The sequence below is a fragment of the Marmota flaviventris genome, chromosome 6 (genome assembly GCF_047511675.1).
Source record: "Marmota flaviventris isolate mMarFla1 chromosome 6, mMarFla1.hap1, whole genome shotgun sequence".
Taxonomy (NCBI): domain Eukaryota; kingdom Metazoa; phylum Chordata; class Mammalia; order Rodentia; family Sciuridae; genus Marmota; species Marmota flaviventris.
In genome coordinates, this window is record NC_092503.1 from 152,686,343 (window position 1) to 152,707,164 (window position 20,822).

The 20,822-nt window shown below is 49.4% G+C and overlaps 1 protein-coding gene across 2 annotated transcripts in view; it reads right to left on the bottom strand.

Moving 5' to 3' along the window:
- Mboat1 (membrane bound glycerophospholipid O-acyltransferase 1) overlaps positions 1-20,822 on the bottom strand; it is a 96,006-nt gene that overhangs the window by 67,851 nt on the left and 7,333 nt on the right. The gene's annotated exons all lie outside the window — the stretch shown is intronic.

The window sequence follows — 20,822 nt, forward strand, 5'->3', positions numbered from 1 at the left end:
GCCAGCGGGGACTCCCCAAGGGCTGCATGTGCAGATGCATGTGCATGTGCAGAATGGCGAGACTTCCCCCTGAGAGCGGGGAGGGAAAGACACTGGCTCTTTCCCTCCTTTCGTAGCCCCTGGGATGTCTCATGTGGAACACTGCCCCGTGACAAGTACCCTTGTACCACAAGGACCTATGTGCTGTCATCTCCATTGTCCCTGTCACCGTGTCTTCTCTCAAGATGGGATTGCTCTTCACACCGCCCAGAACAGACACCTGTCAACAACCCCCGCTGTGCCTTAGTATCCTGCAACTGGCGTGAACCCCCTCATTCCTCTCCCCAGTCACCCCAGAACTCTCCCTGGCTTCGCCATCCCCACCTCCAGCCAAGCCCTTCTCCTGCCCACCCTCTCTGACCAGCAGCCCTGCCCTTCTCCACCCTGGCTCACCCCTCCACTCCCGAGGGCCTCCCTGGAGACCCCAGGCCCCAGAGGCAGCTCAGAGCCCGCCTCTTGCTTCAATAAACACCGCGGCTCTGGGTCACTCACTTCCCACTCTCGGACCCTTAGGCAATCAGCTGCTCCGCTTTTTCACTAACTAAAGCTCAAGATGCACCGACAATGCACCTGACAACAAAACTCCACCTTGAGCCGCCTGGACTTTGAACAGCATTGCTGACCTCCAACAGGACGCTCCCTCTCCCTTCCACCACTCCAGACTGATTACTTGTTATTTTTTTTTTTTTTAATTCAGAAACATACTTGGGAAAACGGATTTAATTAGAGCTTTCATTTAATAAATAGCATCTCTTAGGGAGACTTGCAAAATATTTCAAATTGGAGGTGTAGAAAGGCTTAATCAGAACTTAAATTTTAAGAATGAAACAAAATGAAATGACCAGAAACCAGTTTGATGTGGCCCAAACTGAGCGAACGAGACATATAATTAAAATGGAAATACCAGCCAACGATTCCCTTGAACCAATCGGTTTGAGGCAGTGCTGGTGACAGATTAAAATAGAAACGAGATGATTCCGTCTTGCCTACAAGTACTTGCCCATGGAGGGCACTTCCCAGGCAGCAGTGGGGACAGAGGGGTGATGAATGACAGCCTGGCCACACCAGAGGCCACCCTGGCCATGCTGTGCGGGCACCCATCCTCAGTCCCACCCCAAGACAGGAAGCCCAGGCCACAGCTGGGTGGCCATGGCCCCCAGAAGGGGTGGGAGCACCTCGTGGAGGAGCAAGAAGCCCACCACACTCCTTTCTTAGATCCCTTTTCCCTCACCTCTATGACTACCTTCCTCTGTTCTTCTTCCCCCCGCCCCCGCCCCCAGTTTATTCGACTTTCTCCTCCTGGTCTCTTCTCTCTTCCGTTTTCTTCTTTCTTCAGTGGAGGAAAAGTGACCCAGATTTATTTAATTAGTAAATATTCCCAGGAGCCCGTCTCTGAGTGCAGACCCTGTGTGGCACGGTGCCACCCCTACACGTGGGGGTGTCCACCGTCTACCACACCCACTGAGGCCCCTTCAGTCCCTCCTCGTGTGAGATCAGGCCCTGGGGGTGTCTAAGGGGTGGGCACGTGCCTGTCCAGGGACCAGGTGAGTCCACAAGGGTCATCTGAACTGGAGCCCGTGTCCTGGCACAGAGCCTGGGACCTGCAGGGTCTGTATGCACATGGTGGCTTAGTGCCTCGGCTTGCTGCCGGGGTGTCTTACATGTGTGGTGACCCCAGGGAAGGGGCACTGGCACACACCATTTCTCACAGGCAGCCTGGTGTGACAGGGTGGCCTGGACTTGGGTGTGAGTCCTTGCTTACCTACAGAGATGGCTGGGCGACCCTGGACAAACTGCTTCAACTCCTTAGCTGTAAAATAGGAGTGTGAAGGCCTTCTTCCAGACTCTCAGGAGAACTGAGGGACACGGGGAAAGCGCGTGATGTCTCTTTGCCTATTGGTGCGACTCTGACCACACCCTTTGGACCGGGCCACGTACAGACAACAGACACTTACTGCCCCCCACCATCACCGGGCTGCAGGCTGGGGAGGCCAAGATCCAGGACCAGAGATCCGACGTCTGGTGAGGGCCCCTTCCTCATAGATGGCACCTTCTACATGTCCTCAAGTGGCAGAGGGTGAACAGGCCCTGGCCTCCCCTCTCATCAGGAGGGCAGTGCCCTCATGGCCTGACACTGCCCAAGGCCCATCTCTTCACACCACCGTGGCGGGGACTGGGTTTCCGCAGGTGGATCGTGGAGGGAAGGAGACGTTCAGACAGCAGCGTGTCCAGCAGGTGCTGCCCTTTCCCCTGGGCCCACACACAAGGACCACTCACTTCTAGAACACTGGGACCAACTTTCCTCCGAATTCCCCTCTCCCGGAGTCACCCCGCCCAAGGGACGGGACTGACTGATGGGGAGACCCTTCCTTCCTCTGGGGAGGGGGACGGCGTGGTGTCTGCTCTCCGACCCCCTTTCTGTTGCCTGCCACAGGCTGACCAGTCTCCCTGTCCTCGGGCCCTTCACAGGTCAGGCCCCAGCTGCAATGTCCAGAGGCTCCACCTGAGACTGGGACGCAGCAGCTCAGCCCAGGGTGCAGGAACCCCCACTCTGGCTCCATGGTCACACAAGGCCTCCCTGCTGGCTGTGCCTGCAGCTGATAGAGGCAACCCAGCAGACACCCGCATTGCTTCTCCACTGATTCACAACCTCAGAAGACATTAGAAATATGGATAATGATACAGATTTTGCCCCACAGTGGAAAGGGCCGGCATTGCATTTATTAAAAGAACAAGTGAATACATAGTGCACTATGGACATGAAACTGCCCGGCCTTGCCTCCCACTCCTCCCCAGAGAGCAGTCCGAGGACCCCTCGTCTTTGCTCCCCTTGGTTACTCAAGGTACCTGCCAAGCTACCCTGTCCTCAGGTCTGGAATGTGACCAACATAAACTGTAACCTAATCTACACCGGATCCACCTGGAAAAGGCAATGTGTTCACAGAAGGTAGAGTTCTGCAAAGACCCTACTAAAGAAATTTTAAAAAGAGTTCACTGAGACTCAGAGCAGATGTCCCCAGCAGGCTATAGCTGAACAAACACCACATCCAGCAAAGCCAGGAACAGCTCAGGAGGCACCGGGGTCCCTCTGACCAGGACACTCACCCAGCTCTCTCCCCTGGTTCCTGAGTCTACTTGGTATTTGCCGGAGAGCCTGCTCTGTGGATCTAAACTCAACAGCTATGTACCCATCCTTCACCGTGTGCATCCTGCTTAAAAGGGTGCTGGTCACAGGAAACAGATAAAATAGCAATCTGTTTGGTCAATGTCCGTGCCTGAGCCTCAGCAAGTGTAAGTCCACCAGCAATGACCAACTGTGACTCCACCACAGTGCCCTGGCCAGAAGGGTGGCCACCCAGCTCCACAACTTCGTTCGGATCTCTGCCACGTAAATGGAACAGTACTTTAGGACGCTGTGGGATCTTCGGCCAGTAATTCCAAGCAGGATGAGCAGAAAGAGGTGGGACCCACCTCAGACTCACTCTTGCAGGGAGGCACGCAAGGAGGCCTCCGGGTGCTGGTGTTGACATGGGAGCCCAGCCTCGCGCCATCCAAGCCAGCACCAGTGACGGCAGCATCCCTGAGGGGGAACTGGCAGAGGACCAGAAGCTGTCCAAGGTGATGTCATGTCACAATGGATGGACAGAGGACAGCTCGTGATAATCCAGTGTAGACCATGTGGGAAGGCCACACTGGCAGACAGCAGGCAAGAAAGAGACGGTGACCTTCGGAGAGCAGGACCGCGGCCACTAAGCCACAGCTGAAGGTTAGGACTCCATCCCTGGGAGGATGACTAGCCCCCGTGTGTTTAGGAAACTCTCCAAAGTTTGTGGTAACCAGGTAAGTCTTGTCTTCCCTCAACCACCCTCCACCAAAAGAACAGTAGACGTCCCAAGCCACATCTCTCCCAGGCTCACGGTCCTGTGATACACCCCATTCCATACAGAAGGGAGACCCCCTTCAGCTGACCCCTCTCTCCTCTACTTCCGTCTGCCAGGGGGGCTTCCCCCCTCATTCTCACACTCCTGCACCCACCCTGGGGCGTGTGCACATGCTGGGCTAGAGGTCTGCCTCACCACCTCTAGAAATCTGTGGAATCTAGCATTTCAACTGCAATTAGTGTGTGTGTGTGTGTGTGTGTGTGTGTGTGTGTGTGTTTTAGGAGAGTTTGAGTTTTCATCTTTGTAAGGGAACAGCTTTATTCATCTTTGTAAGAAAGATGGTAAAGTTTTTATGCCAACTTGGCTAAACTAGGACACCAAGATATTTGGTCAAACAGTACTCTAGATATTTCTGTAAAGGTTTTTTTTTTTTTTTTTTTTAAGACAAGATTCACGTTTAATTCAGTAGACATTGAATGAAGCAGATCAGCCTTATGTGGGTGGGCTCACCCAGTCAGTAGAAGGCATTGGCAGAGAGAGGATGACCTCTCCAGAAGAAGAGGGGACCCTCCAGCAGGCGGCCCCTGAACTGGACCTGCTGCTCTTCCCAGGTCTCCAGCTGCCAGTTTATCTGTGAATTCAGACTTGCTGAACCTCAGAGTCCATGTGAGCCAATTCCTTAAAATAAATCAACCTAGGTAGTTAGATAGATGATAGATAGATAGATGATTGATAGATAGATAGATAGATAGATGATAGATAGATAGATGGATGATAGATGATAGATAGGTAATAGACAATCAAATAGATACATTTGTTGGTTCTATTTCTCTAGTGAGCCCTAATACCTAGCACCTCGCACAGTGCCTAATATGTGACAATACAATGCTATCATTTAGGACCCAAGCACTCTGCACTTACTTGCATCACATCCTCTTAGCAAACCTAAGAGTCAAGGTTATCTGCTTTTAACAGATGAAAAGGCTAAAACTTAAGTTGCCCAAGGCTCAGAGGTGGTGAGGCAGACCCCTTAAGACCAATTCTACTTGACTCACTCCCTCACCTAAACAAGTGACTGGCAGAAAGGAAACGGGCTAGCTGTTGCCGAGAGCACAGCCTTGCTTGTGGGCCAGGTGAGAAGAGGAGGCTGCCGCTTGTTCTCCCCAAGAGCGGCTCCCATGTCACTGTCCCTGAGGTGTCGGAACGCCCCGAGCCCGGGTCCTCTTCCACTGTGCAGGTCTGAGCACCTGGAAACACGTGTGCCCCAAGTGCCCTCCCCTGGCAGGATGCAAGACCAGGGCACACAGCAGAATGAGGCGGGGGGGTCCTGTGTGGAATGGAGACACCACACTGCCAAGGCCCCCTGGGCCCCACCGAGGCAGGAAGAAAGGCCATCAGTTTGGGGCAGAGCCCTGCGGGAACCTTTGAAAATGGGAACATTCTACCCAAGGCTCCTCTTGAACTATGTAAAGGGGTGAAACTTTATCTGGCATTTCAGAAAACCACAGGAGAAAGAAAACATCTTCTCCTAGAAGGAAATAAACTAACCAGAAATTCAGAAGAAAAGCCACAGCCCCTTGGGTCAATGCCAATGATCAATTCCAGTTAATTTAACGGGTTCCACGCTCTGACACACAGAAAGCAAAGCAAAGCTGTTGGCATCTCGAGCTGCTCAGTTTCAGCCTGTAAACATGGTTACAAACTATTTACCAAGTTGGTTGGAAACATGTAATACACATTTAAACATCTCTGGGATAAAAATAACCTTGTATGTTTATTCCTCCAAAACATCTTTGACAACCACAACTTGCTTATTCAGATACTAATATAAAGTCCTCCCAAGGCCGTAACGGAGAATTCCCAAACTGCCTGGAATGTTTAAACACCGAGCAACAACCTGTTTGCACTAACCTAACTCAGACGCCAAGCCTTCTTAATATGGCCACATTTTACTAATTCTAAAGAGATGAGCAAAGTGGTTAGCATGCCAAGTTACAAAGAGCCAGACTTTGGCGTCAGGCAACCGGTTCTGCTACTAGCTAGCTGGGTGTCCTTGGGCAAGGGATCAAGTCTCAATGAGCTTAAGTCTTCTTATCTACAAAATGAGGAAGGGCATGAGATTATTGCTGTTCTCAAACTCCCCCAACCAAGTACGTAAAACACGTCCTGGTTTTTCCACACCTCCTCCGCCATTCTCGTATCTGATGGGGTTTCGCAGGATTGACTTTCTGCTCCTCACTTCCCCTCTGAAAAGAGTGTTACATTTTTATTTTACAAACATAAAACCATTTACAAAATCAGAAGAGATTGCACTATCTCTACTTTCAACAAAGGAGGAAAACAGTCGTGTGTCCCTAAGTGAAAACTCCCTGGTAATTAAAAAGACAAAACAAGTAGAGAGAATAAACGCATTGGTCAGGTCAAGGAAGAAAGAAACTTAATCGACTGGAGGCTTCCTACCTAAGACTGCGACACTACCTGGGGCACACGCTAACTCCGTGAACTGTAAAAGGTCCCAGAAGGATTAAGGGGTGCTCAGACACGCCCCTGACCATGGTAGGAACAAGGAACCATAGGCAAAGGATGAAAGGAACAAAAGCCCCCCAACTCTCGGCCTTGGAACGAGCCAAGAGTCCCTAAAGGGGGAAGTCTCAGAGACCTCTGCACAGCACCTAGTACCTGTGCCCTGAAAACCATGTGTCCCCTCCACACCCTCAGCAGGACCGCTGGCAGCATTGCAGGGTGGAGTAGTTCTTTAGATCCTGCTGTCTTAGACGGGGACGTCTCCAGGAAATTCTGACGCAGAAAGACCGTGTGTTAAAAGGTGCCCAGGTGACTGGGGGGCAGCCAGTGTCCGGGAATCAATGCGCTAAGCCAGGGTCACTGCTGTGAGGCTCCTGAGGAGGCCTGAGGTCCTGGGGACACTCCGGGCCCCACCCCACCAGCTGATCACTTCCACCTACGTGGCTTTTCCAAAGAGTAACTGCGCAGAGTGGTTCCCATTTCAGCCAGGCTTCCTTCAGTTGTTGAAAAGTCAAAGCCACGGCTGTTGGGCCAAGCTCTTCACAGCTTCTTCCCACCTCCAGCCACCTCCGCCTGCCTGTGCCAGGGACCTTCGGGCCTGGTGACTCCCACTCACCACTTCCTCTGCCATTCCCAGTGGGCCACCCTCCCTCAGGCTCCTGCACCCTCCACACTCCACCAGGACTGTCCCCAGGGACATCTCTGCTGTGGTCTCAGCTCCTGTCCACTCCCTGGAACCAGGGCGGCTCACTCCCTCTCCTGGGCCACCTGCTGCTGGATGCCCAGGGGGTCGGGGCACACCTGCCTACAGGGATTTCTCTCCTCAGCTGGTTTCCATCTTCACGTGGCCCAAGGAGAGAGAAGTCACCTCTGCCAGCTCCCCCTGGCCGTCCTAAGAACCGCCATCTCCATGATATCCCGACTCTTTTTCTTCCTGCGCCTCCCGCTCCAACCCCGTTGGCTTTAGGACTAGAACATTCCCAAACAGCCACGCCGTCTGGTGTCGGCACCAGTACCTCCTTCCGTGGAGTCCTAAAGATCCCCTTCTTTTCTTTCTCTCAGCTGACACCCTGCAAGCTCTCTCCCTGCCTCGATAAACTAGTACAACTCCCCCAGTCCTGTCGGATCAGGGCAGGACTCTTCTTACTATTTTAGGAATTTTAATTGGCCAAGAATGTATACTCACCCTGGATGACCAGCTATTTTGAAAAACGTACCACTGCAGAATGGCTGAGCTAAGCCATTAGCAGTATTTGCTCGCACACTCCCGTGAGTGGGGTTGAGAACACTTGGACAGTCCTTTTCCACCAGTTTTCAAGAGGGCGACACCCGGGTACCAACTGCGACACGACACGCAGTAGCTCTCCGACCCATGTTCCCTCCCTGACACCTGCTCCGGTGGCCAGGGGCACTTCCCTCGGCAGCCCTAGGAGCCACGCCTGCCCTCTCCACCCTGCACTCAGCTCTTCAGGTTTCTCATGTAGGTGACACAGGCAGCGTCTGTCTTTCTGGGCGGGCTGATCTCACTCAACAGGGCGTTCTCCTGGCTCCTCGGTGGCATCCCAATGGCGGGGCTTCCTTCTTCCTTTGGCTGAATGCTGTTCCGTGGCACATGTGCACCAGCTTTCTTTCTTTCTTTCTGTTTTTATTGTATTTGTTCTTTTTAGTTACCTGTGACAATAGAGTGTATTTGGCATATCGTACATCTGTGGAGTATCACTTCCCATCCTTGGGGTTGACATGACGTGGGGTTTCGTTGGTCGTATATTCACCTATGAACATAGGAAAGCTACGTCCAATTCATCCCACCGTCTTTCCCAACCCTTCCCCCTCCCTCCCCTTACTCCCCTTCAGTCTGGCTCATGCTACGGCACCTGCCTAACACTAGGCTTGTTTCTCCATCTGTCCATTGATGGCCGCTGGCTGACACCATATTTTGGCTTTTGTGAGAGCTTTTTCTTAGATTTTAAATAAGATAATGCTGTGCTTGTTTGGAAACAATCACATGGGAAAACTTTAAAAGTTTCCTTTACCCTCCCCAAGTCCTGATCCTCGGGGTGCTTGAGAGGGTCAAGGTCACCGTGACTCCTGTCTATGCTTTGGTGACTACGTTTCTAAAACCAGACAGAAGATAAACAGACAGAGAGATGGACAAAGTCTTCTTAGTTTTGAGTTTCAGTGGCTCAGGGGTTCCTGGCCTGACTTACTCTTCTTATTCAGAACCCCGCACTCCTTTCCTTCTGAGCTCATTTTCTCTGAACAGTTGTGGGTCCACAGTTGGGATCTACCACATTTGAATCTAATTTTTTTTTAATTTTTTAAAAAAATATTCATTTTTATTTTTTAGTTGTAATTGGACACGATATCTTCATTTTATTTATCCATTTCTATGTGGTGCTGAGGATTGAACCCAGGGCCCCGCATATGCCAGGCGGGCGCTCTACCGCTGAGCCACAATCCCAGCCCCCTCTAAGTGTTCCTCTACTACTTAATGTTTAGGATCTTTCAGTCTTCACACACTCACTGAGAAAGGCTGCCCCTTTGACCACTGACTTGCTCATTAATACTAGACGGGAGTCACGGGGGCTGACAGCTGGATTAAGAGCAGAATTCAGGGTAGGCAGGGACGTCAGAAGAGGGTTGGGCCCAGCCTAGTAAGGAAAAAGCCCTGGGGAGGGGCGGGCTGTGACTCCGACTGCACACATATGGCTGCTGCAGCCACCTGTCCTGCTGCAGTGACACCAGACAGCAAATGACACTGGGTCACTTACCACACCGGACTAGCCGGATAGGGCACTTCCAAAGTACTTAGTGTCCTGAGTCATTCCCACATTCACCCGGTCTCTGAATCATCCTGCTCTGAGGCTCCTCTTCCTGCCCTTAGGCATAAAGCCAGTAAGAGCCCAGGGCAGGAACCCGCATGGCCAAATCCTGGCTCTGTGCTGCCCAGCCATGAACCCACACAGTCACTCGGCCCGGCGCTCTCAGGGAGGAAAGTTAAGAAATAAGCAAGCTGGGCTGTTCTGTGGCTTCGATGACAAGCTCCACGTGAAGCACTTAGCACCACCAGCAACCCAGAAAACTATGTGGAAGCCTTATTCACAGCCACGGGAGCACTGCGGCCAGAAGCTGAAGGCAGAAACATTCCCCATCGAGAGGGTGTGAGGATTCCTACAACCCAGGCCTTCTTGGGAACCAGAGATGTTCTTCTTTTCATTAAAACAGAAAGAAAGAGCCGGATGTAATGGTGCACACCTGTAATCCCAGAAGCTGTGGAGGCTGAGGCAGGAGGATCAGGAGTTCAAAGCCAGCCTCAGCAAAAATTGAGGCACTAAGCAACTCAGTGAGACCCTATCTCTAGGTAAAATACAAAATAAGGTTGGGGATGTGGCTCAGTGGTCAAGTGCCCCTGAGTTCAATCCCTGGTACCTACCCCCTCAAAAAAATAAAAAATAAAAAAAGAAGAAGAGAGAAAGTATATCTTTTTTTATACCCAATTGGTTGGAAAATAAGTAGAAATGGTAGCTGGTGTTCTGTTTCAGAAAACAACTGATTTATTTATTTATTAGAATTCTCATAGCAAAGCCACTTCGGTGGCCATGAACACAGCTCAATGCAACCCCGGGACTTCAGAGATCAGAAGTAATTTGTTCTTGAGAAAAAGACCCATTCCTTTGAGAGTCTCTTCATATTTCCTGGTACATCAACCTTATGTCTGAGGAGATTTCCACCCTCCCATTTCACTACAATCAAAAATGTTTCTTTCTGTCATCCACATCTTTTCCGACAGCCTACTTTTGCCCCATCTTTTCTGCTGTGAGCTTAAATCCCTGTTGTTTCCCACACTGAGCCTGCTCTGTCCTCTACATACTAACTTCCTCCAAAGCCCACCCCACCCAGGCACCTATCCATTCCTTAAGGTGGTTCTAAGAACACATCTGCAACCCAGAAGGTCCAGGGGAGGAAGACAGATGTCCAGCCTGGACCCTTACAAAGTGGACTCCAGAGAGACAGGGAACTTGCTTGTTAAGTTTAGAGTTGCCACAGCAACACCTGTTTCTCCACTGGCTTCAGAACGGATGGGGTGGCGATGGGTGGTAAGAGCCAACACCTCTGTGCTAACTAAACAGCTGGCTGAAATCTTCCCAGGTCACCCACCTCGTTCCATATTTACACCAGCCCTTTCTGCAGGGATTATCAGTGCATTTTACAGATAAGGAATCCGGTGGAAAGAGCTGACCCAAGGCCACACGCCCAAGACACACTGGCCCTAGGCCTCCCATTCAGCCCTTCACAGTCCTGTTCCAGCCATTCCCACTGCCCTGGATCAAGGTGAGCTCACAGGACATCCCAGGGGGAAAACAAATGTCACCTTCATACCCTGGTTGGGAGTTTTTTCCACCTTGATTCCACTGGAATCTCATAACTCCTTGTTTCAGAAAAACCAAGTCCCAATGAATGAGAACCAGCCACCCAAGGCCGATGGTGTCATGAGACGGAAGGCAGAGGCAATTTCTTTTCAGATCCAGGAGTGCACCAAGTGACATTTATTAGGACATATAAGAGAAGTGTGTGTTGGGTATCAGCAAGTCAGGTGGATCCCTGCACATCAAGGCAAGAGGAAGGGGCTCACATGCTAAGCTAGACAAGGTAGGCTGGGCCAACCAGAATATTCCTGAACTCTCTCAAGCACTATTAATGTGTCCACCGCCAGGCAGCAACGTCTGGCGTGAGAAGCTTGGCTATCAGAATGACTCAGGGGCTTGGGATGTGTGATGGAGGCAAGATAGAGGCTACTGTGTTGGATCCCTACATCACCGGGAGCAGAGGCTGGCATGGCTTCTTGTGGCTGAAACAATACTGTCTATGGTCTGTGACAAGGAGAGGCTGGATGGAGAACAGGCAGCATCCTGAAGAGGAAGAATGGCAGCGCCAGGGTGGAAACTTAATGAGGGGATGTCTCAGTGGGCAGGGCAAACGCACGAGGGGTTTTTGGGTGGGTCTCTGAGGTCCCTGTTGTTTGGGGGGTGGAACCCTCCGGGGGTGGGGACTAGGTGGAGGTTAGGTCACTGGAGATGTGCCCTGGGAAAAGAGAGTGGGCCTCTTCCTCTCCCTCTCTGCTCTCCAGCAGCCATGGGGTCAACAGGCCTCCCTTGGCCGCACGTTCCCAGTGCTATTGGTCTTGTATTTTATAGAAACACCCAATCAGAATCGGTCTGCTCTTTTTCTCAATATTGGACAGGCTTCGGTGTTGTGAGGTTTTGCAAGGGAGCTCACAGAGGTGAAGTGCCATTTCCCCCACATCACACCTAGGGTAACATCCGACAGCTCTCGGTGCTGATGTGGGCCTGCCTTGAGCACTGGATAGTGGTGGGTGGTCCAGCTTCTCCACTGCGCTCTTGAGTAGCAAGTGGCTACGCACAGCAAGGAGTAGTGAGTATATTCCCCTTCTTCAAGGCAGAGAGTCTAAAGAAGTTATTTGAAATTCTTCAGGGAATTCCAAATTGGGTTTTTTTTCTTACAATTACTTATTTATTCAATCATTTATTTATATCAAATACGAACTCATTGGATGTTTATTTTCAAATTCAAATCATAATCTAAAAATTCTATCATCTATACTACCTATAACCTCTACTTCTTTAATCTGTACTCCTTAAGGTTAATATTTCTTTATTTGTTTGCTCAAATTATCCCGGCTTTGGCCAATTTCAACTGCTCCTATATCCACTTGACATTCCATTATCATTTATGGGTTTTGTTTTTGAGTAATTCCATACTTTCCAACACTTAAAAAATGCTCCAAACTCCTCCTGTATATTTCCTGGCCCAGTCTTAGAATTGGCTATTCCTTCAAGGAGCCCTGGTACCTTCTACTGGAGAATGGTACTAGAAGCCAAGATGGGGCTTGGGTGCACCTGTTACTGATGGAGTGTCACTTACTACCGACCCTCTCACCTGATAAAGCAAGGAAATACAAGTGTTGTGTGCTAACCCTTGACTCTTCACATACCCATAAATACTCTTGTAGGTAACCACCTGTATTAAGCCAAGCTGATGCACTGATGGACCGGTCATTCCCATGCCTGCACAGCCGAACAGCTAAGAAAGTAAAGAATTCCTCAGAAACCAGAAATGCAAGAAAGAAGAAATCCGAGATTCAAACACCGTCGGAGCTGGTGTTTGCCCAACCAAGCGGCCTAGAGCTTGAAGGGGAGCCTCTGGAAAGAGACACCGCAGGAAGAAATGAGGCTCTGCCCGAAGCTAAGACACATCTTGAGACCAGGATCCCTCTGAAGCCTCTAACAGGAGACAGCTCACAAGAAGAAAGAAAGACTTGCCCTCCCACAGAGGAAGACAGCAGATGTGCGCTTCGAGGGGACTTGGCTCGGGGCAGAGTCAAAAATGCAAAGACTCCCCTGAGGATGAGGGTCTGGGGGCCCGACTTCACACGCCCTGTGTGGCAAAACAGAATCCAAAGCAGGAAATGCAGTTTATGAGCCAGACTGAGAAGGCCCTGGGTGCCCAGAGGAAGTACTGAGACCTTAAATCCAGGCCTCAAAATACTCCCAGAGATGAGACACAAGAGAGAAGGGGCGTGCAATCCAAAGTCACCAAAGACCCCGGAAATGAAAGAAGCCAGTCGCTCCGACCACATGCTCTATGATTCCATTCATATGAAACGTCCAGAAAAGGCAAAGTTACATGGGAAGAAAGTGCATTGACAGGTGCCAGGGTTGGGGTGAGTGGGGGAGGAGGAGGCCCAGGGCAGGGGGAAATGGGGATGGCTAGGGATGGGCTTTCCTTTCAGGGGAGATGGAAATGTTCTCTAAAACTAGGCGGTGACAATGGTTAGATAATCTTGTCACTATACTGAAAAATTCACATTGTCGATGGGTGAATTAGCTGATGTGACAATAATGGGAACGTCGATAAGATTCAAAAAATCTGGAGATTTTTAACAGCTACGTACTCACCTAAGTATCTTGATTTTGACAAATGAACCATGGGAACAGAAACACATTCTCTTGAGCTCAAAGGGGGTCATTACAAAGCAGCAGAAGGAAGGCTCTCTCCTCAGGGTGTCACCGTGGGGCCCTCTTCAGGAAAGGAGAGCAGGGGCCACCTCTCCTGCCCTCGAAGGTCTTGGGGAGTCCTCTCTGGGCTCCTGTGGCTGCTGCCCTTCTCAGCCAGTTCACTGACTTATTGAAGTTCCCGTCCATTCGTTGGGCAATCTGCAGCCTCGCTGTGCTTCTACCAATTTTCTTACTCTTTTCTAACTTCTCCAGTTGTTTTGAAACTCAACAGGGAACCAAATCTAGACACACATTACTCCAATAAATGTTTGAAGGTTGCCAAGTACACAAGAGGTGGCTTTTCAGCCCTCATAGAAAGTCATAAGTTGTCCAATTTCTAAATCACTTTACAGCCCACTCCTTTTCTTCAAATTTTCCCTGCAATTTTAGCCAGCAAAGACTTGCAGCCATAATTCATGGTTCCTGATCATGGAGGAACAGCCCCACCTATATCTTGATGAAATGACTGTTTTTAGTTTATAGCCTCATTATCTTTTAAACCTAGATAACCAAACTGGCATTCAGATAAAGATGTATCTACAACAATCTAAATACGTCATTGGAAAGATTAAAAAAATAAAGTCAACGTAGGTTTTGCAACTTAGTAAACCTGATTATAAAAAGTAGACATTACCTCAATAAGGCTAAAACTAAGGAAAGACAAGATCTTCCATGTGCCTTTGTAAACTCTATCCAAGGACCCATATATTTTTAAAAAAACTGAAAAGTAAAAATTTCTTTTTGTTTTTCTCTCCACAATTTGTACAAAGTGGCTCTCTGAATATCAATCTCTATCATGTTGATTGGCTTCCCTTTGGTTAAACAGCTTGCAGGTAAATTCATGCTTATTGTTGTAGACAGTGGTCAGTAATCTTTTATTTTTAATTTTATTTATTCTAATTCATTACATACGACAGCAGAAAGCAAATCAATTCATAGTACACATATAGAGCACAATTTTTCATATCTCTGGTTGTACACAAAGTAGAGTCACACCATTCGTGTCTTCATACATGTACTTAGGGTAACAATGTCCATCTCACTCCACTATCTTTCCTACCCCACTGCTCTCTGCCTTACCTTCCCTCCCCTTTGCCCTATCTAAAGTTCCTCTATTCCTCCCAAGCTCCCCCCACATCTCCATTATGTATCAGCATCCTTATATCAGAGAAAACATTCGGCATTTGATTTTTTTTTTTTGAGATTGGCTTATTTCACTTAGCATGATAATCTCCAACTCCATCTGCTTACCTGCAAATGCCATGATTTTATTCTCTATTAATGCTGAGTAATTTTCCATTGTGCATATATACCACATTTTTTCTTTATCCAATCATCTATTGAAGGGCACCTAGCAGTAGCACAATAATTAAAATCAAGAATCAATGTTTAAAAAAGAATCAATAAATGGGATGGATTCAAACTAAAAAGCTTCTTCTCAGCAAAAGAAACAATCAATGAGGTGAACAGAGAGCCTACAGAATGGGAGCAAATTTTTACCATACATACATCAGATAGAGCACTAATCTCTAGGATATATAAAGAACCCCAAAATCTTAACACCAATAAAAAAATAACCCAATCAATAAATGGGCCAAGGAACTGCACAGACACTTTTCAAAATGTGGTCAGTTATGGTCTAGAAAGCAGAAAGGAGGCTAAGCTCCACATCGCTGGTGGAAAAAAAAAAAAAGAGAGAGAAGCCTTTCTCTACAGGATGCGTCCTCACGATCTAAACACAAACCTGCATGCTACTGGGGAGGGTCCTGGAACCGTGGAGGGTCCTGGAACGGCAGAGCCGAACTGGCCTTAAGGAGCCACAGAGGGGAGACGGCAGGTTCTGGAGACGCGCTACCAAGGGCAGAGCCACTTACATCCCTGTCGCACAGGGCATTCGAGAATCTTCCGTGCCACACCTAAAACCAGAGTCAGTTCTCCCCTCGGGGCGACAGTGGAAATGCCCAGGGCTTCTGCCTCCCTGGGCTCTCCTTCTCGCAGGTGGCCCTGGAATGGAGACCCTGAGCCGTCCCCAGTCCTGGGCAATGTGAGCAGAGGCGCCCAAAGGGCAGCATATCCAGAGTGCGCTAAGGCCACGGTGATTCTTGGGAGAGCAAAACAGCTTCCAGAGAAGGTGGAAAGGAAGTCTCTGTCTCCAGAGCTCTGCACAGGAAGACAGGAGTCGACCAAGAGACCATGTTATGGGGGAAGGCAAGGAGAAGGGTCCCAGATTCTCACCCGCATCAGAGACATTGGCTTATTTCACTTGGCATGATCATAGTTCATCTCACTGCAGACGGTCAGAGAGCAGAAAGACGCTGGACGCACGTAGCATCAGGTTTCTCTGAAAGGATGTACCTGGGGCTGCCGGTGTGAGCAGGAGATTGGCAAGTTAGAAAAGTGGGGACCAGGGAGGGGACAGAGACTGACTTTTCAGTAGATATCCTTTTCCTCCTGTGATTTTAATACTAAGTGTGTGTACTACGAGGTCAGAAATTTAGAATTTTACTTTTAAACTGTAGCAATACCAAATAAAAACACAAAAAAAAAAAGGTAAGACACAAAATATCCAAACAGTAAATGATTTAAAACAAAGAACAGAAAATAACACCAGGAAAAAAAAAAAAAGTTTCATCCCAGTGACACTCACAGTTAAACCACTTCATGAAATTTCATAAAATGACTTTTGAGTGTAGCAACTTCCTGTCAGCCTGGGCGACCTTTGCTGGGTACCTTTGCTGACTCATCTGCTCCGGATCAGAGCTGCACAGGGGTGAATGAGACAGAGTGGAGAGGGAGGAAAAAAACCCACAGTAATTTTTTTTTTTTTAATTTTAATTCCTTGTTTGAAAAGAAGAGTTTAGAACAGCCTGAACCTGAACTTTTCAAATGTACCCATGCTGCTTCCAAATTAAACCAGAACCTGAGCTCTGGGTCATTGTTTGGGTAAATAAACCTGTGGATGGAATGTGTATGTGACAGGAGGGTTAGGAAATCCCCAGCAATATCAGTCCAGAAATCTCAAGGCGATATTTTAAACTTAATTAAAGCCCATTGTAGACTTTCAGAACCATACCTCAAGTCACTAAAGCAGAAAAGATTGATCTCTAGTAACTTTAAAAAGTTCCAGGGCCCCACTACTACAAGGAAGTTGGTAAGTGAGTCACCAAGCCCACATGTTTTTAGGATCACTAAGAAACATGCTACAAGTGGGTTAATGAGTTCATCTCACTGCAGATGGTCACATTTCGTAAGCCCAGGGGGACTGCAGCCTTTTAATAAAGCATGTTTTGAACCAGTACAAACTCCTTGAAGTGATTTTCCCACTGATGACTCTCCATCCTTCTGCTCCTGGCCAAACTACTAGGGACTGTCGTTAATAAGACCGCAGCAAATCTTCCCTTTATCTCATTTACTGATAGGACTCACTTGCTTAAAATAGACGTTTCCTTGGGCAGCTCACAACCACTGCTACAAAATGACACACACAGAATCCTCTTTCTAAATTGCTGTAGGAGAGATACTTCCAGCTGGGCATAGTGGGACACATCTGTAATCCCAGCAGCTTGGGAGGTTGAGGCAGGAGGATTGTGAGTTCAAAGCCAGCCTCAGTAAAAGTGAGGCTCTAAGCAACTCAGTGAGACCTTCTCTCTAAATAAAATACAATATAGGACTGGGGATGTGGCTCAGTGGTCAAGTGCCCCCGGGTTCAATCCCCAATACCCCTACCAAAGAAATAAAAAGAGATTTCCCGGCTGATTATCTCTGAGTAGGGTCTTTTCCTGAAATCGCTTTTGTAAATGTAATTCAGAGACCATACTACAGAGCACTTGAGAGTATTTTACAGGTGTGACTTCACTTGGCACCTAAGGGAAACTTCTACCTCCTGGTCACACAAATCTGAGACAACTAGCTCAAAAAAAATGATGTTAATATCTGCATCTGTCATGGCCGTTGATGAAACTTTCAGCTCCATACCCTGGAAATGAAAGTGTATTATAATTAAGCAACCCAAGATTAACATTTAACTATCAGCAACTGAGCCACAAATTAACTTTTAAATTCGTAATAGGCCTATTTGATCTGAAATTCAGATACCAAATAACAAACAGGCCCAACTCAGCTGGTAAAAGAACTGGCTCCCAATTTTATTTTAATTTTGTCATTCATTCCAAACCACAAATGTAAACAAAATTCCATTGTAATTCAACAAATATGAATTTAGTCCCTACTCAGCATACAAAGGGGCTTCACATCCATTCTCAGCGGCATTAAATAGAATTTATGGGAGGCCATTGTTTTGTACTGGCCTCCTACACAAGACCTCAACAGATCAGACCAAACCAGAAAGGGCTCATGGTGCTGGGTGAACTTCAAAATGAGCCAGTTCTCCCCCAAAACATTCACAGTGACCAATAGGACGGGGCCCAGCCAAAACCTGAGCCCACATGATGCAGAAGCCTTGTCTTTTATTTATTCATTTATTTATTTATTTGGGGATTGAACTCACTCAACTACTGAGCCACATCCCCAGCCTTATTTTGTATCTTATTTAGAGACAGGATCTCACTCAGTTGCTTAGCACCTCACTTTTTGCTGCGGCTGACTTTGAACTCGCGATCCTCCTGACTCAGCCTCCAGAGCCACTGGGATTACAGGCCTGGGCCCCTGGGCCCCTGCGCCAGGCGAAGCCCTCTCTGTGTTCATCCAATCTACCCTTTGTTTATTGTTTCCGCTTCCCTCTGCCTTTTCTGCCTATAAAGCCCACCTGGTCTGTGCAGCTCAGAGGAGCGCCTTCCTATGGTGTAGGTAGACGTGGCCCGACTCATGAACCGCTAAGGAAAGGCAATCAGATCTTGAAAATCAATCCTTGACACGTTTTTCTTTGACAGTGGTCACTGCCCACAGAGTATCGCCCTTTTCTAAAGAGAGTGATACGGCCTTTGCTGCAACAGCTTCTTCCTGGGGTCTTCTGATTGTCCCACTTGGTTCCCTGCCCCCCCACACCCAATTCCTCTTACCTGTCCTCTTCTCCTAAAGTGGCCTATTACGAATTTGTCCCCCAGCACCCTGTGGACCAGCCTGTAGATGCTAAGGCCCCTTGTCCTAGGGCAAGGGTGTACCACACAGGTCCTGAGGCCGGGAGCACACCATATTGCAAGGCTTGACAGCAGTTGAACAAGTGCTCGAAGGTTTGTCTTCTAGAAGACCCAGACCCCGATTCACCCCTGATCCCCACTCTAGCCCAATCTCTGGCACGCAGCGCTCAGTAAGTAACAGCTGAAGCCTCTCACAGTCAGGCAGAGCAGAAAGACCAATAAATACATATCAGAAACATAAGGCAAGAGCACAACTGTACAGAGTGGACAGGATGCTGTGACGATCAGGAAAAATGGACTCGATCAATTAGCACTTTCAAGGGGAAATGGTGCTGTGTTCACTGACTTGGTAGAACATGGGTGCAGTGTTTATAAGCTAGGAGAACTGGTTACAAAAGTATTAGCATTCATCATAAGAGCTTAAAAAAAAAAGTGCACTGGGTGGCACCCACCTGTAATCCCAGAGGTTAGGGAGGCTGAGGCAGGAGGATCGCAAGTTCAAAGCCAGCCTCAGCAAGTTAGCAAGGCCCTAAGCAACTCAACCAGACCCCATCTCTAAATAAAATATATTTCTTTAAAGGGCTGGGGATGTGACTCGGTGGTTAAGCACCCCTGCCTGGCTTCAATCCCTGGTACCAAAACAAAAACAATAACCTTCGCTTGGGCAAGAATACATATTTTTTTTTTTTAGAAAACCAAATGTACTCGAGACATGGATGCAACTATTTAAAGGCTGGCTTCCTCCGCCTTGTCGGACTAAATCCTCACTCAAATTTGGTCTCCTTTCAAGCTATAGGAAGATGCTGTGTCCAGCTGGCCAGCCCTCGGGTGTCTGCATAAACAGTGTGCAGACATTAAACTACGAGAACTAAAGAAAAAGCACAGGGCTCCCTGGGGCCCTGGGAGGGGGAGGCCCAGGTGACCGAGGGCCAGGAGGAGGTGGTCACAGAGCCTCAGGCACAAGCACAGGATGAGGATGAGCCCGGGGCGGGGAGTGTGAGCAGAGGCTGCAGGGTCCTGGAGGGACAGGAAGTAAAAGTCCCCAGCAGACAGAGGAGCAGGTACTGCCCCTCGTGCAGCGCTGACCAGGAGCCAGCTCAGCACAGGCCTCAGCACCAGGCCTGGCTCCTAGCCCAGCTCTGCCCTTCGCAGCTGCAGGGCTCCACAGGGTCACACAAGCCCGAGGGGCCTGCTCTCCAATTTGAAATGTGAGGAGTGGCTGTCCGCACTGTCATGCCAGTTAAACGAGGTAACAAGTGGTGAGGGTCACCTGAGGCCAAGCTGTGAAGACCACACCTGCCCACAAGGAAGGTCAAAGCCCCAAGGTGCCTGGTCTCTGCTGCATGCCAGGGCGGAGATGGCCGTTGCACACCCTGCTTGCCTCCCTTCCATGACGGTCATACCAGGGCCCCAGATGACGCGGGCAGCCAGCACTTTCCAGGGGGCCAGCCTACCTCCTGGGCTTACCTAGGGACCCTAGGGTGGAGGCTGCTCATCCTCCCACTGCGTAAAGGCTCCTCAGCTGGAAAGCAGAGGGGCTGGACAGAGGGACGTCCAGTGTCCCAGCCCATCCTATCCAACACACCCATGCACTTGAGCACCTGGCGAAAGCCACCTCCCGCCTCCCGCCTCCCGCCTCCCACCTCCCCGATGCAACCTCTTCAGAATCACAAAGGGACTTTCCGCACACTGATATGGGGTCAGCCACTGGAGGCTGGACCAAGGTGGCCACCTCCCCACTGGGCCTCCACCCTTCCCCCAGGCATCTGGGCGCTGCTCTTGACTTCCTCCTCCTCCTGAGTCACCTGCCTTCCTCCCTCCCACCGCTGACCTCCCTCTGCCCCGTGTCCCCACCACAACGGCAAAGTCCCCAAAGGCTCAGGGCTGCTCCAGATCCCCCACCTCTGCGCCACCACCCGACTAAACCTGTCCTCCTCAGCCTCTGCCTGGCCTCCCAGCACGAGGAGCGCTAAGCGGCAGTGGCGCTGAGCGCCTGATGGCACCGCAGGTGGACTCTCTGGTCTTTCTGCTGGAAATCGGAGGCTCCCTCCACAGTCTCCACTTCCAATCCCAGATGCACGGGGCACTTTCAGTGTTGGGAGGGCAATCTGCCCCGCGTCCCAGCTCCTGAGCTGGCTGAGCTGAGCTGACCTTCACCCCTCCCCTCGTGGCCACATTCAACCTTCAGGATGGCCCAGAGAGGCGTC